The sequence below is a fragment of the Camelus bactrianus genome, unplaced genomic scaffold (assembly GCF_048773025.1).
Source record: "Camelus bactrianus isolate YW-2024 breed Bactrian camel unplaced genomic scaffold, ASM4877302v1 HiC_scaffold_147, whole genome shotgun sequence".
NCBI classification, from domain to species: Eukaryota; Metazoa; Chordata; class Mammalia; order Artiodactyla; family Camelidae; genus Camelus; species Camelus bactrianus.
The window spans coordinates 7,539-22,500 of NW_027413916.1; the positions used below are offsets into that span (position 1 = coordinate 7,539).

Consider the following 14,962-nt stretch of genomic DNA (forward strand, 5'->3'; position numbering starts at 1 on the left):
TTCTTAGGATTTGATGACTTGAGACCATCCTTTATCATTCCTTGTAAAGCCGGCTTGATGGTGCTGAAATCTTGTAGCTTTTGTTTATCTGTGAAGCTTTTGATTTCTCCCTCAAATCTGAACGAGAGCCTTGCTGAATAGAGTATTCTTACCTGTCAGTTTTCCCCTTTCATCACTTTAAGTATGTTGTGCCACCCACTTCTGGCCTGTAGAGTTTCTGCTGAAAAATCAGCTGATAACCTTACGGGAGTTCCCTTGTATGTTATTTGCTGCTTTTCTCTCGTTCATTTTAATATTTTCTCCTTATCCTTAGTTTTGGTCAATTTGATGACGATGTGCCTCGGTGTGTTCCCGTATGGTACTCTCTGCACTTCCACCTCATTTGGTTATTTAAAGGATCTTCAGTCTGTTCAATTCATAGGAGAGAACTTCCACGTGTATTTCTTCTCAGTTTTATGAAACAAAGAAGGACCCAGGAAACTGGCAAAACATAAATGCTTTTCTATTGGGTTGAGCAAAGACAGGCCCTGGCCGGGGACGGGGGGGGGCGGTGCTGGAGGGTCGGGGGGGCGGTGTAGAGAAGGATATAGATCATTGTTAGAGTGCCTGCTTAGCATGCATGATGCCCTGGGTTCAATCCCCAGAACCACCATTAAAATAAATAAATAACCTAATCAAACCCATCCCCCTCCTCCCCCCCCAAAAAAAAAGAAGGAGAAAAGAGTGAGAGACAGAGACAGACCATCGGGAAAAGTAGCTGCACTAATACTTCCAAGAAACAGGACAACATAAAGATAATGGAAGAAATGCTGGATAGTGAACAGCCACGGGTGGTTGGCACAGACCCATAGCTTCTGGACTCGCTAAAAAAAAAAAAAAAAAAAGAATATGAGAATCATATGGATCAGGAGATTGGGTCTGAATTTTGTGCCGTTTGACTTGTGCCAGTTACAAAGGTCATGCACAAGGAAGATGACTGGCTACTTTATTGTCTGAAATGAGACACTTGAAAGTGAAAGGAGGTGCTATACAATCGTGCCTGGACTGGGATTTTTCTAAGGGAGCCCAAATCCTTTACAATATATATCATGTTTTCAAAAATGAATATCATTCCTGGACAACATTTAAGCAATTGTTTTCTGTGTTATCAGTAAACATTTTTAAAAAATCAGTAAGAAAGGAAGAGGGAGAGAGAAAGAGAGAGAACAGGAGTAACTATACGCGCGCGTGCGTGCATGCATGTGTGTGTGTGTGTGTGTGTGCGCGCACGTGTGTTGAGGTGGGGGCCTAAAAGAGGGTGAGGATTCTTTTCATCGAGGTCTGTTTGTACAGAATTCTCTCCTTCTCCGCTTTACACTGTGAAGGAAAAGCCCAGCTGGGCTAACAAGCTAAGTCGCAAATCTAAGTGTAACAAGTGTCGGATTACTGATCTGAGTTCTGCTGGGCTAACTCGTAAATCTAAATTAATAAGTGCCGGTTTGCTGATTCCCTGTTCATATTTTGCTAGCCAGCTGGATTTTCAAAGAGACATATCTGGCCTTGAAATGTTGGTTTGCTGCCTCACTGCCTCTACTTTCGTGATAATGATGTTGCTAAAGCTATTGCGTGCCTATTGGCCGAATACCCCAAGCTGGTACTTAACCCTATAAAACCTCATGTGCACGTCTTGGAGGTGCTCAAGGCTTAGGAGCAGAAGCCCCTCTGAGCCCGCCGGCGTAATAAATCTGAGTACTCCAACCCTCCGAGTGGTGCTTGTTTCTTGGCCGGCCTGTCATTTCCATAACAGCACCGTTGACAATAAGAACGTCACTCTCGTTCCGGCATAAAGAAGACATCTGGGGAGGGTGGGGTGGGGGGTGGGGTGTAGATCTATGTTATGTCCTGATTCCAGGAAGGAAAGGGGCAAGGGTCAGCGTGCCCTTCTTTCTGGGGTATCTGTCTGTTCGCTTTTGGTGTTCGGCTGGTTTGGTTATTTCAGCTTTCTGTTTGGTTCCTTTCACAGATCCAGTGGCTCAAAACAGCATTCTGATTTTCTTTTCTCCTGGGGTTTGGTTTTTGATAGGTAGAGGGACAGGGCCCACGCAGGGGTGGGGGTGGGGGGTCACTGTGCCGGAGAAAGGGAGGCGGCTGTGGTGAAATCATCGATCAGAGGGGATTTCTACGAGAGGGACTCTCCGAAGTGAATGGGGTCCAAGGAGATCAGCAGGGTTTCTGTGTGCTCGTTTGGTTTTGTTCGTGCGTGTGTTTGTTTTTTCTGGACGAGGCCAAAGAACTCTTCAGGTGGAGGTGTGTGTCCAAAGGGTCTGACAGGATGGGAGGATGCGGGGCGAGTCAGTCCATGTGCCCAGAAAGAGAGAGAATCTGTCATAGCTGAGACTCAGGCCTTTTTCAGACCTAGGCCCAGAGAGCAGTTCGGCTCCGAGCATTCACGGAGAAGTTCGCCGCCACCTCAGTCCTGTCCCCCACCCCCGCCCTCCCCCACGCCTCAGCCCCCAGTGAAGGAGGAATCATGAAGTGGCCGCACTTAGGCTAAGCCAATTTTTGGCTTTATGCTTACTGCTTGCTTTTAGAACGATCAGCAAACTCGACTGACCAGACACCGCTCCCAGCTCCAGGCCCACTGTTAAAAACAGCTAAAGTTGTCGATTCTAACTGTTTGATTTGACCTTCCTCTGATCGTTCAACTTGACAATCATGTTTGGCGTCTGAGTCTTTCCCCAGGAAGGGAGTCACGGGAGGATAAGCTCAGGAGAACGACCAGCCCCCTCCCACCCCCCACCCCCCACCCCGAGTTCCTCCGTGGCGCTGGTGCCGCCGGGTGAGTCTGACCAGATAAAGAAGGTCACGGGCTGATGACCTACTAGACCACCAGGAGGTCCCATGTTATCAGACACTCATCCAGATTTAGGAGCAAGTTTCATCAGAGACCCTTGTTGATCATGAGCACCTTTTGTGCTCCCGCCTGTTGTGATTCCCTTTCATGCTCCAACCTGTTCGTCCACAGAAGCATGAAACCCCAACCCCAAGACGGGTTCACAGTTTGGAGGGCACTAGCCTGCTGTGAGTCCCCTTTGCCCAGCAAAGCAATCAAGCTGCCTCTTTTCTTCTAAACTCTAAGACCCTGTCTCTGGGTTATTTGGCTCGTCAGGGACGGGGTCGGGGAGGGCGATCTTTCGGCAACACCCGCAGAAGTTTCCCTGAGTGGCAGGAACCAGCGTGGCCCTCAGGCCTCAGCCCCGCAGGCAGGCAGGCAGGCAGGCAGGCAGGCAGGCAGGCAGGCAGGCAGGCAGGCAGAGTTGGAGCGACCGTTGGTCCCGCCCCCGCCCGCGCACCACCCCCCCCCCCCGCCCCCGCCGCTGCTTCCGCCGCCGCCGCCGCCACCGCCGCCGCCGCCGCCTCACAGGCCTTCTCCACCGATCGGTCCCAAATCGACTGACTGTCTCCTGGAAGCGGGGGCGGGGACGTCAGGAGGATCCATTCGGCAGGGCCTCGTTCAATCGCTTCATTCAAATGCAGAAAGCTCTGTGCTCAGGTCAGAGCCTTTGACTTGGCCTCCGGCTCCTCTCTGTTGAACGGCTTTTGTTCTTTGGTTTCAATTTCCCCACCCTTAGGCCACCCCGTCCCAACTGCACGGAGGGAGGCGGGAGGGAGGGGGAGAATCTCGCCTGGTCTCAGGCCAAAGGAGTCCCCTCCTTTTCCTAATCTGGGTAAACCCCACTACACCGTTTGAGAATCATGGAAGGGCATGGAAGCAGACCTCTGACTTGATAGATTCCTCTGGGATGGGAGACTTTAAAAAAACAAAATTCTTTTTCCCCTGCTTCCAGGGAGGCAGAAAGGAGGGCCAGAGTGTTCCTCTTGCCTCGGGCAGTTCTTTGTTTGTTTCTTTCCTTCTTTTGTTAAATCATTTTTTTTTCCTTTTTTTCTTCCAGTTTTATTGAGACAGAGTTGACATACAGCAGTGTATACTTTGGGGGGGGGGGGCGGGGAGAGGAATTCGATTTTATGTATTTATTTTTGACCGGAGGTACTGGGGATTAAACCCAGGACCTTGTGCTTGCTTGCTAAGCACACACTCTACCACTGACCTATACCCTCCCCCTTGGCCAGTTGTGAAGTCCCTTTCATTCAGCATAGTCCATCGGGCACATTTTGGGGCAGCCTACTCTGGACCCCAACATTTCCCTATTCTGTAACTTCCCTGGAAGTTTTACACATTAAAAGCTGGGCTGTTGACTGTGCATGTGCGTCCATGCGTGCGTGCGTGCGTGCGTGCGTGCGTCTGAGCGTGCATGCGTGCGTGTGGTGTGGGGGCAGGAGGGAGGGAATAGTTTCCTAGAGGGCCTGCGTTTCATGGACCCAGTTTCTTAGTTCTGAGAACAGGTCTGTTCAAGGAAACAGTTGTAGTATCTCGTCTCAGGAGGCGGTGGTGTCGATGGGCTTCTGAAGCTAGGCCTAGGGAGCAAGCAGTCAGGTATCGCCTAAGAGGCACTTGTGTGGAAAACCAAAGTACAGCACAAAAGTTAATCATTGGAGCAGATGAGAAACCAGATTCAGGGCCGGGAGTAGGGGGTCAGTCTAGTAGGAGATTTCCACACATCGGGGTCATCGAAATGGCTCGAGCAGTTTGAAATGCCTCTGATGATGTCCTGGGGTGTTCGGCTCAACTCTCTGAGCGGCTCCTCCAAAAACAGGCCCTAGGATGGTTTCCACAGGAGCTGTTGTGGCCATTTCTCTGACGTTTACCTCCCGTTGTCCAGCTTCAGTCTGCAGGGCTTCAGGAGACGGAGCATTTTAGTACTCAATGATGCCAAGACAAAAGGGTGAGAGAAAATGGGAAACGTTCGTGGAGATGGTCCTAGGCAGATAGTGGAGGCAACTAGAAGACCTTCAGTCTCCGGGCCGGCTTTCAGGTTGAGACAAAAACCCTAAGGCAAGCGCTTGCTGCCACAGCACATCGACTAACACGGGAACCATCCAGAGAAGATCAGCACGGCCCCTGAACGTGGACGACACACGCACATACGTGAAGAGTTCCGTAGCTTTAGTGATGTCAGTCACCCAGAGGAAGACAGATATCCTATGCCATCACTTCTAGGTGGGATCTGAAAGTAAGTCAAGACACCCATCCATACATAAATAACTCCATTTTAAAAAGACTCCAAGGAACCTATTTACAAACCAGAAACAGACTGGACTCGCAGACATGGAAAAGAAACCGATGGTTAACACAGGGGACAGGGTAGGGTGGAGGAATGGGGGAGGGCAGAGGGATAAATCAGGAGTTTGGGATTAGCAGATATAAACCACCCTATACAAACTAGGTACACAAGTAGGTCCTACTGTCTAGCACAGGGAACTATGTTCAATAGCTTGTAATAACCTATCCTGAAAAAGTATACGTGTGTGTGTGTGTGTGTGTGTGTGTGTGTGTGTGTGTGTGTGTGTGTGTGAATAAGTGAATCACTATGCCGTACGTCATAAATGAACACAACATTGTAAGTCAACTATACTTCCATTGACAGAGAGTTCCTACAATAAACAGGCAGGCAGGCAGGCAGGCAGGCAGGCAGGCAGGCAGACAGACAGACACAGACACAGACACAGACACACAGACACACAGACACAGACACACAGACACACACACACACACACACACACACACACACACACACACACACACACACACACACACACACCACAGACACAGGGGAACCCTAAGGAAAACGAGTAGCACTAGTATCTCTTATCCATGCATGTCTATCCCAGTTTAATGGAAACCTAAGTTTTTGCCTCCAAGTCAATGATGCTAATAACTCTGCTGCCAAGAATAGAAAAATCCTCACGGAGGATTTCTGAATCCCAGAAGGGTCAGGGAGGGAGAAAAAGAGAAAGGGTTCCATTCTGCTGACAGAGGTATGATATTTACCATGTGGGTGTCCGCCTCTAAAAGGGAAGGAAGGGGAAAAAACAAAAGTTTATTTTCCCTTGTATCTGAAAAGAAAAAAATTTAAAACTCAATCCTCTTGGAGACAAGAAGTCGTACACACCTCATGTCACTGATTCTCCTCCTCCACCTCCTCCTCCTCCTTCCTCTACTTCTTCTTCTAGTCTATATCTCCCATGGATTCTGACGACCTTGCCTGATGATGGCGGGTGATGGGGGCAGAGATCGATCCTTCTGAGAAGTAAGTTGGCAAGCGCTTTAGTGAAGCCTCGTAGGATTTACCCAGCGAAGCGAGTGCCTTCGTCCCTGGAGGCTGCGGAAAGTATGTCCCCAAGTCACATACGCATGTGTTTGTCTTTTGTTGTCGTCGTTGTTGTTGTTGTTGTTGGTGGTGGTGGTGGTGGTGGTGGTGTGTGTGTGTTTGTTTGTTTGTTTGTTTGTTTGTTTGTTTGTTTGTTTGTAGCAGTGTCCTGGCCATGCTGATGGCATCAGGCTTGCAGCGGGGGAAGGAAGGCTTCAACCCCTTTGGAAGTCATACCTACCATCCCAAGAACGTCTGGATGACCCCTACTATGTGGCAGTTGAATGGGGGCCAGTTACTGGGGTTCAGCGGGTCCAGAGAGAGGAGGTCTGAGGCCTCTGGGGACAAAACGTTTGTACGTATGTATGTATGTGTGTATGGCCAGTTGACTGTTTTTGCGGTCCTATAGGAATCTTCCTGCCCCTGTCTATTGAACAATGGGAGTCATCTTCCAAGTGCCCTGACACCAGACACCACGGTGGGTGAAGGAATGCGGGTGGGGTGGGGGTGGGTGGGGGAGGTCATCCAGGGAGCTGGGAGAAACCGAGCACGTCCGTGGGTCGGTGGGTCGGCCTGTCGGATGGTCGCCATGCTGGGTTTCCCCTAACCCAGGCCATTTGCCGAATGGACAGAACAGACTGGGGCCACGTGTGCCACCCACCCTCTTTCCGGAGGCTGTGGTCCACTGTGTTTGCATGAAAGTCAGTGAAGGAGGCATCTCCTTGGGACTCGGTTCTGTCCCTTTCACGAGAGCCTCCACTTTGGATGACAGCCAGCCAGCCAGCCAGCCCTCGATGCCAGGGCAGTAGACGACTGCCAGGAATATCCCATCCTTTCTGGAACCCTGAGTGTACCCACCTGTACAGACACAAGGCTGAAGAATACATGACGTTCCTTCCTAGTTGACAGCACTCCCCATGTCACTGAAACAGTGTCCAGTACGCTGACGTCATCTCCTCCCTCTCCCACACCCCCGCACGCGCACAAACACGCGCGCGCGCGCGCACACACACACACACACACACACACACACACACACACTCTGTCTGTCTGTCTGTCTGTCTGTCTGTCTGTCTTCTAAGGATGGAGAAGAGTTTGCTGAGCTATTTCGGGTGCCCTCTCATCCTAGTTCCTATCTCCAAGTTGGTTCAAAGTCCAAAAGGCGGTCAAGCACTTAATCAGATAGGTCCCTCGTAAAGAATGCCTCCCACATCACGACGACAGGCTTCTTAGGCCAGCCGAGAAGCTCCTTCAGTTCTGCGCCCATCTTGGCTCTAAGTTGATATCAGTCTGTTACGGAAATGACAGGCCAGCCAAGAAACAAGCACCACTCGGAGGGTTGGAGTACTCAGATTTATTACGCCGGCGGGCTCAGAGGGGCTTCTGCTCCGAAGCTCTGAGCACCTCCAAGACGTGCACATGAGGTTTCATAGGGTTAATTACAAATATGGGTCTATTCGCCAATAAGGCTCAAACAACAAAAAGCAAAGGATCAGTACACTGGAGCTTATCAATTTGGAACAGATCACGTTACTGACACTTGTTGAGCTTGGATTTACGAGTTAGCTTGTTAGCCCAGTAAACTGACACTAAACTTCAGATTTACGAGTTAGCCCAGCAGAACTTAGATCAGTAAACGGACACTTATCACACTTAGATTTGTGACTTTAGCTTGTTAGCCCAGCTGGGCTTTTCCTTTACAAGTCCTCCAGGATCCAAGAAAGCCACGTTGGAAAACAAGTGGTGATTCTGATGGGACAGGAGATCAGTCATTTGGGGGCGAAGGGTGGGGTAGGGAGACATACCAGCCAGTCTGTCTGTTTTCACCCAGTGTGGGAGCCGTCCCAAAGAGATAACTCGAGAAGAGAGAAACAGGGAGTTGACAAAGAACACGTGCAGTGGCGTGCCCTCCCCCCCACCCCAGGAGAAGGCCAAGCCAGAAGTCCCTCCGGATGGCGGGCTCCGGACTCCGGCTTCCAGGGGAAGCGATTTTTTTTTCCTCCCCATTTCAGGCCCGGAAGAAGAGGGAGAGGCAGAGTGTCCTTCTCGGGCATCCGCTGTTTCTGAAGCACGCTTGTTGCCAAAAGTTCGGCCCCCGTCCCCGACGAGCCCAAGAATCCAGAGACAAGGTCTTGGAGCTTAGAAGCAAAGAGGCCATTTTATCGCTCTGCCGGGCAAAGGGGATTCACAGCAGGCTAGCGTCTTCAAAACTGTGTACCCACCTTGGGGATGGAGTGGGTGGGGTGGTTCTAGAGCCATAGCTCAAACAATCGGGCATCGATCACCATCCACAGAATCGTTTTCTCATCAGAAGACTCAGAATGGTGTCACGATGCCTCCAGGTGACCCATTCTATAGAGGCTGGTGGTTAGATCTCGTTATCTCATAAGCACTCAAGGTGTGGCCTTCTTGGTCACTCAGGCTATTTTGTCAGGTCACTAGTCCCGTGACCGACCTTCTCCTCGGAGAAAGACTCAGAGACCCAGCATGATGATGACTTTCAATGAGTGAAATACAGTAGAAACAGTAAGATCGATAGCTTCCAGTTTCAACAACAGGCCTGGAACCGTGAGCAGCAACCAGTCAGTCAGGACAGTTGACCGTTTTCAGGGCGAGCATAAGAAACCGAATGACACCCCCCCCCCCCAGCAAATGAATGAATGAATGACCTAATGATCCTCCCCTCCCCCCCCCGCCAAAAAAAGAAGAAGCAATCCGTTAGCCTAATTCCGGCCATTTTATTCATCCTCCTTCACCCTGAAGCCCCAGTCACCCACGTGCCACAGTGGTCTGTTTTCTGGTTTCCTCCACCACCCCACCCCCCACCAACCACCACCCCGCCAACATCCCCCTATGCCCAACCACCGCCCCAAGTGTGGGACTGGACGGGGGTGCAGGGGGGCTGAGGGGGCGGCAATGGCGGCTTGAGGTGAGGGTGGGGAGTGTTCCGCCCAGATCGTATAGGAAGCTCAAACACAGCTGCAGTACGAGACAAGATGGTAGATTTCTGTGGGTCCTCCCTCCTCTTAAAATCCTTCCTAAGGAGGAGACAGACAGAAAGAGAAACATCACCCTCACTCCCAACGCCTCCTGCGCCCTCGATGCGCCCCAAAACAACAACAAGAAAAACAAAAACAAACACGACCACAAATAAGTCGCTATCCCTGGGGAAGAAGGATTCGATGGCATGGGGATATCATTCTAAAATTCATTCCCTCTTCATCACATTTCATGGAAACCGATTGCAATCTATGAGGCCCTGTGAAGGTAGGGGTTGGGGGGGTAGGGAGGAGGGAGGGAAGTGAAGGGGGGAGAGAGAGAGAGAGAGAGAGAGAGAGAGAGAGAGAGAGCAGAGGAGAGGAGGGATAAAAGGGGAGAGGACAGGAAAGGAGAGGAGGGAAAAGAGGGGAGGGGAGGGGAAATGAGAAGAGGCGAGGGGAGAGGAGAAGAGGGAGAGGAGAGGAGTGGAGGGGAGAAGAGAGGAGTGGAGGGGTGAGGGGGAAGGGGGGAGAACAGGGAAGAGGAGAGGAGGGGAGAGGAGAGGAAAGAGAGACAAGGGAGACAGACAGACACGCATGCGCGCGCGCGCGCACACACACACACACACACAGAATAGCGAAATGGAGAGAGAGGCAGAGAGAGAGAGAGAGACAGACAGACAGACAGACAGACACGGATCTAGGTCAGGGACACTACACATGGGTATTCTTCTGAGTGATTTTATGTGTTTTCTCAATCGCCACCTCTATGGAGATAAAAATCGCTCCCATAAGATGAAGGGAGTCCTTCTGCCACGGCCCGCGGCCCCGCCCACCAGCACCGCTTGTGTTTGTCAGGGATTCCAAGCCAAAGCACGTGGAGGAGCGGGAGAGCTTCCTGGCAGCCCAAGGAGGAGGAAAGTCCGGCAGCATGAGAGAGGTGGTTGGCACGGGGAAGCTGGAGGCCGGCTGACGAGAAGATGGGTGAGGGGGCAGGGAGGAGGGTTTCCCAAGTTGGAGAGCCAAGACGAGGGAGGGGAGCTGTCGGTGGCTGCGTTCTGACCCCGACCCCAACCCTGACTGGAGCGGATCCCTGAAAGGAGGCGGTTCGGGCTCTCTGGCCGAGAACGCCCCTCTCTTCCTCTTTGTGCAGAAACACCTTCCGCGGACCGAGAAAGTCCATCCCGAGACCCTCGTCGGAAGAGTCCTTTCCAGACCCATCACGATCCTCCTGGGCCTAGGGGTCCAGGGGATGGGGCGGGGCCTCCATTCGATCCGTCTTCCGTCCGTCCGTCCGTCCATCCACAAGATCTTGAACATCCATGTAGGATTCTGGATGGTAGCAGTTTTCCAGGATCCTCCAAATCCTTGTAAGTCCTCTCCTGGCAGATTCGACCCCTAGGTCGTACCGCGCAGCACAGGGCACTAGATTCAGTCCCTCGGGACGAGGGTTCCTGAAAAAGACCAGGAAAAAGAAGAACAGAATCACTATGGTGTGCACCAGCCAGAAACCAGCACCACCTTGTCACTCGAACAGACTTGCAAAAGGCGGGGTAGGGAGAGAAAGTCATAGGATGGCTACCATCCCTCCCACCCCCACCCCACAAGCCAAGCCCCAGACCATCGTCATCCCTGCTCCCCCTCCCCTCCCCTTTCCTCTCCCTTCCCCCTCCCCCTCCCCCTCCCCTCCATCGACGCCCGCCTCCCGCTTGTACCCCACTCCTCTGAACCCAGCACCACCCACCCCAGCCTGGACGGGCTCGGCTCAGATCGGCTCGGCTCGGCTCAGCCCGGCCCGGCCCGGCCCGGCCCGGCCCGGCCCGTCCGTCCGGTCGACTTCTTCGCAGGGTCTAAAATAGCGCCCGGCCGACAGGCAGGTGGCACATGGCACATGGCAGGGGAGCGAGCGGGACGGTTCGGGATCTCTGGGTGGCAGGGACACGCGGCCGGACAACCTGGCGTGCGTTTCTCCGCTCGGGGGGGCCTCGACCAGAGACCGTGGTACGGGGAACGGGGACACACACACACACACACACACCACACACACCACACACACACACCACACACACCACACACAGACACACAGACACACAGACACAGACACAGACACACACACACACACACACACACACACACACACACACACACACACACAGACACACACCTTCACCCCCACCCCCAAACCTCTGACAGCTTTCGTTTGTTTTCGGCCGACCGTCCCTCGATGAGGTACGAGTGCCTTGGCTGGGGCTGGGGGGGGGGGGGGTGGAGTTCCTCCCTCCACAACGACCCCACACGGGCTCTGTTCTGGTCACCCGAGTCCTCTTCCAAGTCAGACCACAGGCCTCCATCACCCGGCGCGAGCACTCGGGGAAACAGTCACCATCCTCATCGCTCCGCTCCACCTCTACACGTGAAGAACTGTTCCCAGCCCACGGCACTCCACCCCACCCCACGCCCCGATGCCACCCACCGCAGTGGAGAGAAACGAGACGAATCCACAGACGTGCATCAATCCGATGAAGAAAACGACGGCCCTATTCCAAGGAAGCATAGATATCTAGGTAGGAGATTCATCGAGTACTATGGAGGCGGTGGGAAAGGGGGGGGTTGCGGTGGGGAGGGTCTAGAGATCAGGCAGTACAGCCCATGCTTAGCATGCAAAAAATAAAGGTCCAGGGTTCAATCCCCAGCACCTACTCTTCAAAAATAACCCGAGAAGAAGCAAGACGGCGGAGTAGAAGGACGCTCGTAGCTCACCCTCTCCCACAAATACACCAAAACTCACATCGACGGACCCACTCGGCCAATCAGACCACCTGCGGAACTCCGACAGAACACCGCCCTCTTCGAAAGACAAAGACGCCCAAAATCTGGTAGGAGAAAAGGAGAAAAGAAAGAGTCAAAAGCAAAACAGTGCGGGAGGGACCGGCAGAGGAGGAATAGGGCTCGTTCGCCAAACCTCCCCCTCTCCCACGGAGAGGCCGACGGGACGGTGGGGGAGCCTCCGAGTCTCTGATCTGCCCGGAGCGCCCCTTGACCGACCGATCCAAGTGAAACGGGCACAGAGGGTCCCCGCGACACCCAGCCCGAGTCGCAGGCCGGCAGCCGGGGGCCGGGACAGGCCGCACGAGCCGGGCAGAGGACCGTGTCGGCGGCACCACGCGCCGTGGCCGGGAGGGGATACAGAGCAGAACAACCCGCCCCCCCCAACCCGTCCATTACGGGGAAAGAAAGGCAAAGCAACACGGCCGGTGTGCCCTGGGGGGAGGGGCGCCGTAGCCTCCATCTCCTCAGACCCGCGGCGCCATCACCGGCCCTTCTCGCGAGAAGAGAGGCGGGGCGCAGCCACAGCCGCCATAGCCCCTGGCGCGCGGCGCGCAGCGCGCGGGCGGGGGCGGGAGCGGGGGCGGGGCCGAGACTCGAATCCGCACCCGTGGGCTCTGCAACCTCCTAGGCAGGACTGAGACTCGTTTTCAGCCTGAGGCAGATATTATATATCTGCCCCGGTACCTCAGAGAACTCGCGCCACCAAGACTAAGAAGGAGCCGAGTTTTGGAATGCAGCAGGGGCGGGGCGGTTCCACGGTCTTCCCCGAGCCCACCTACGGAGAGGAGCGCCGACCCGAGGCGGAGCACACAGCCGCACAGAGCAGCGGAGCGACCGGCGCCGGGAGAGGGCAGGCGGCCAGCCACCCTCCCTCCTTCCCGGCAGGAACGCAGCATCCGAACGCGGTGCCAGGAGGGGGCGCGATCTACTTGCCCACAGGCACCGAGGGCAGCACAGACGAGGGCGCCGACAGAGGGCCCGCGGAAAAAGCAAGCTGAGTTCACGAAACAGGGCGACGACAGAAAGACTTCTCGGTGAAACCGTTAAGAGCGCACCGTCTCCAGGAGAACACATCCTTTTTTTTTTTTTTCCTCTTTTTTTTTTTTTTTTTCGTTTCCTTTGTCTTTTTTAATCTCTTTTATATCGGTTTTACCTTCTGTTACCTTTTTAACCTTTACTTTTGAACAGTCGTATACGTTTACGGTTTTAATCCCTTTTAAATGTTTCATTTCAAGTCTTTTCATTATTATTATTTTTAAACATCCACCCCCTTCCCTTTTTCATTCTCTTGGTTTTGATCTCCTGTTACTGGTTATTCACAGGTTTCAAATATTGTTTCTCGATTTTTTTCCTCCTTTTTATTAAGGTTATTAAAAGACGTCTCAACTCGATCGCTATTCTGCTTCCACTTACTCTTCTATTCATGATTACACACCGTCTTCAAACCTTTTCTTTCTCCCGTCTTTTAAAATCCTCTGTTTTATCTTTTGTTAAAATCTGTTCTATTTCCGATTACCTTTTAAAAATTTACTTTTGAAACAATTGTATATTATTTTCTGATCTTTTCTATTTGTTTTTAAAGGCTTTTAGAAGACGTCTCAACTCAATTGCTATTCTGCTTCAACTTGCTCTTCTATTATTGATCGTACACTGTTTTCAAACCTTTTTTTCTCCATTCTTTTAACATCCTGCCCCCACCCCCCTCTCTCCCTCTCCCCCTCTGTCTCTGTCTCTGTCTCTCTCTCTCTCCCCCTATCCCCCTCTCTCTTTTAAAGTTTTATGCCTGCGTAGGCTTTCGATAAATACATAAACTCCTTAAGGACCCCAATAGATAACTGATACTCCTTAAGCCACAGTGCCAGAGAGATAGGAGCATTATGAAGAAGCAGAGGAACCACTCCCAATTAAAGAGCCAGAGAAATTCCCTGAAAGCACGATCCATGAAATAGACGTGGATGCCTGCTCGATCAAGATTTCCAAAAAGGAGTGATCCAAGTCCTGAAGGAACTCCAAGAGATAGTGTTGAGAGATATACTATACGTCAAAAACGAAATCGAAGCTATAAAGAAGAGTCAAGGAGAACTGGTCAACTCATTGGCTGAAATGAGAACTGGTCTAAAGGCTGTCCAAAGCAGGCTAGATCACGCAGAGGAACGAATAAGTGGCCTAGAAGGCAGGACAACAGAAAGAACCCAATCAGAACAGCTGAGAGAAAAACCAATAAAGAACAACGAAAACCATCTTAGGGACCTAAGGGACCCTCGAAAGCGTGCCCCATCTACGCACAATAGGGGTTCCAGAAGGGGAAGAAAGAACCAAGGGGGACCGAAAAGGTATTCGAAGAAAGCATGACTGAAAATTTCCCAAATCTAAAGAAGGAATCAGATATCCAAGTCCAGGAGGCTCAGAGGGTACCCAACAGAAAGAACTCAAACAGGCCCACACCAAGACATAGGCTAATCAAGATGGCCAGAGTCAAGGATAAAGCAATGATCCTAAATGCCTTTAGGCAAGAGAAAAACAAAGAGTGAGTTCCAAGGGAACCCCCATAAGGCTCTCAGCGGATTTCTCTACACAAACACTACAGGCCAGAAGGGAGTGGCAAGATCTATTGAAATTCTTGAATGAAAAACAAAACAAAACAAAACAAAACAAAACAAAACAAACAAAAAGAAGCAGCCTAGGATACTCTATCCAGCAAAGCTATCCTTTAGAATAGAAGGGGAGGTAAAGAACTTCACAGACAAGCAAAAACGAAAAGAGTTTAGCAACACTGAACCCATGCTAAAAGAAACATCAACAGGTCTACTCTAAATAGAGAAGAAGGAGGATGTACAAAAATGAGACCACTCATCACCGGAAAGGTGATCACTACCATTCATTCCAAACGGAATAAACACAAAATTG

At 51.9% G+C, this 14,962-nt stretch overlaps 2 long non-coding RNA genes and 1 other non-coding gene across 8 annotated transcripts in view; 2 read left to right on the forward strand and 1 right to left on the reverse strand.

The window, feature by feature from the left end:
• The first annotated feature begins 3,370 nt into the window (after nt 1-3,370).
• Nucleotides 3,371-8,138, forward strand: LOC141576618 (uncharacterized). 2 transcript variants are annotated; one of them, XR_012505036.1, is made up of 3 exons: nt 3,371-5,111; nt 6,112-6,269; nt 6,658-8,138. It is a non-coding gene; the product is annotated as an uncharacterized LOC141576618 (long non-coding RNA). The 2 variants fall into 2 exon arrangements; XR_012505037.1 differs by lacking the exon at nt 6,658-8,138 and adding an exon at nt 6,411-6,615.
• LOC141576620 (U6 spliceosomal RNA) lies at nt 4,938-5,046 on the forward strand. The gene has a single exon (XR_012505039.1). It is a non-coding gene; the product is annotated as a U6 spliceosomal RNA (small nuclear RNA).
• Nucleotides 8,139-8,966: 828 nt separating the features above from the next.
• The window catches only part of LOC141576617 (uncharacterized), a 7,361-nt gene continuing 1,365 nt past the window's right edge, over nt 8,967-14,962 (reverse strand). Inside the window, exons 2-4 of one of the 5 annotated variants that reach the window (XR_012505033.1) lie at nt 12,015-12,099; nt 10,971-11,763; nt 8,967-10,680 (exon numbers count right to left, since the gene is read on the reverse strand). This is a non-coding gene — a long non-coding RNA (uncharacterized LOC141576617). Of the gene's footprint in view, nt 10,681-10,970; nt 11,764-12,014; nt 13,956-14,962 lie in introns of those variants that run through there. The other 4 variants (XR_012505031.1, XR_012505034.1, XR_012505032.1 and 1 more) reach the window with 4 other exon arrangements.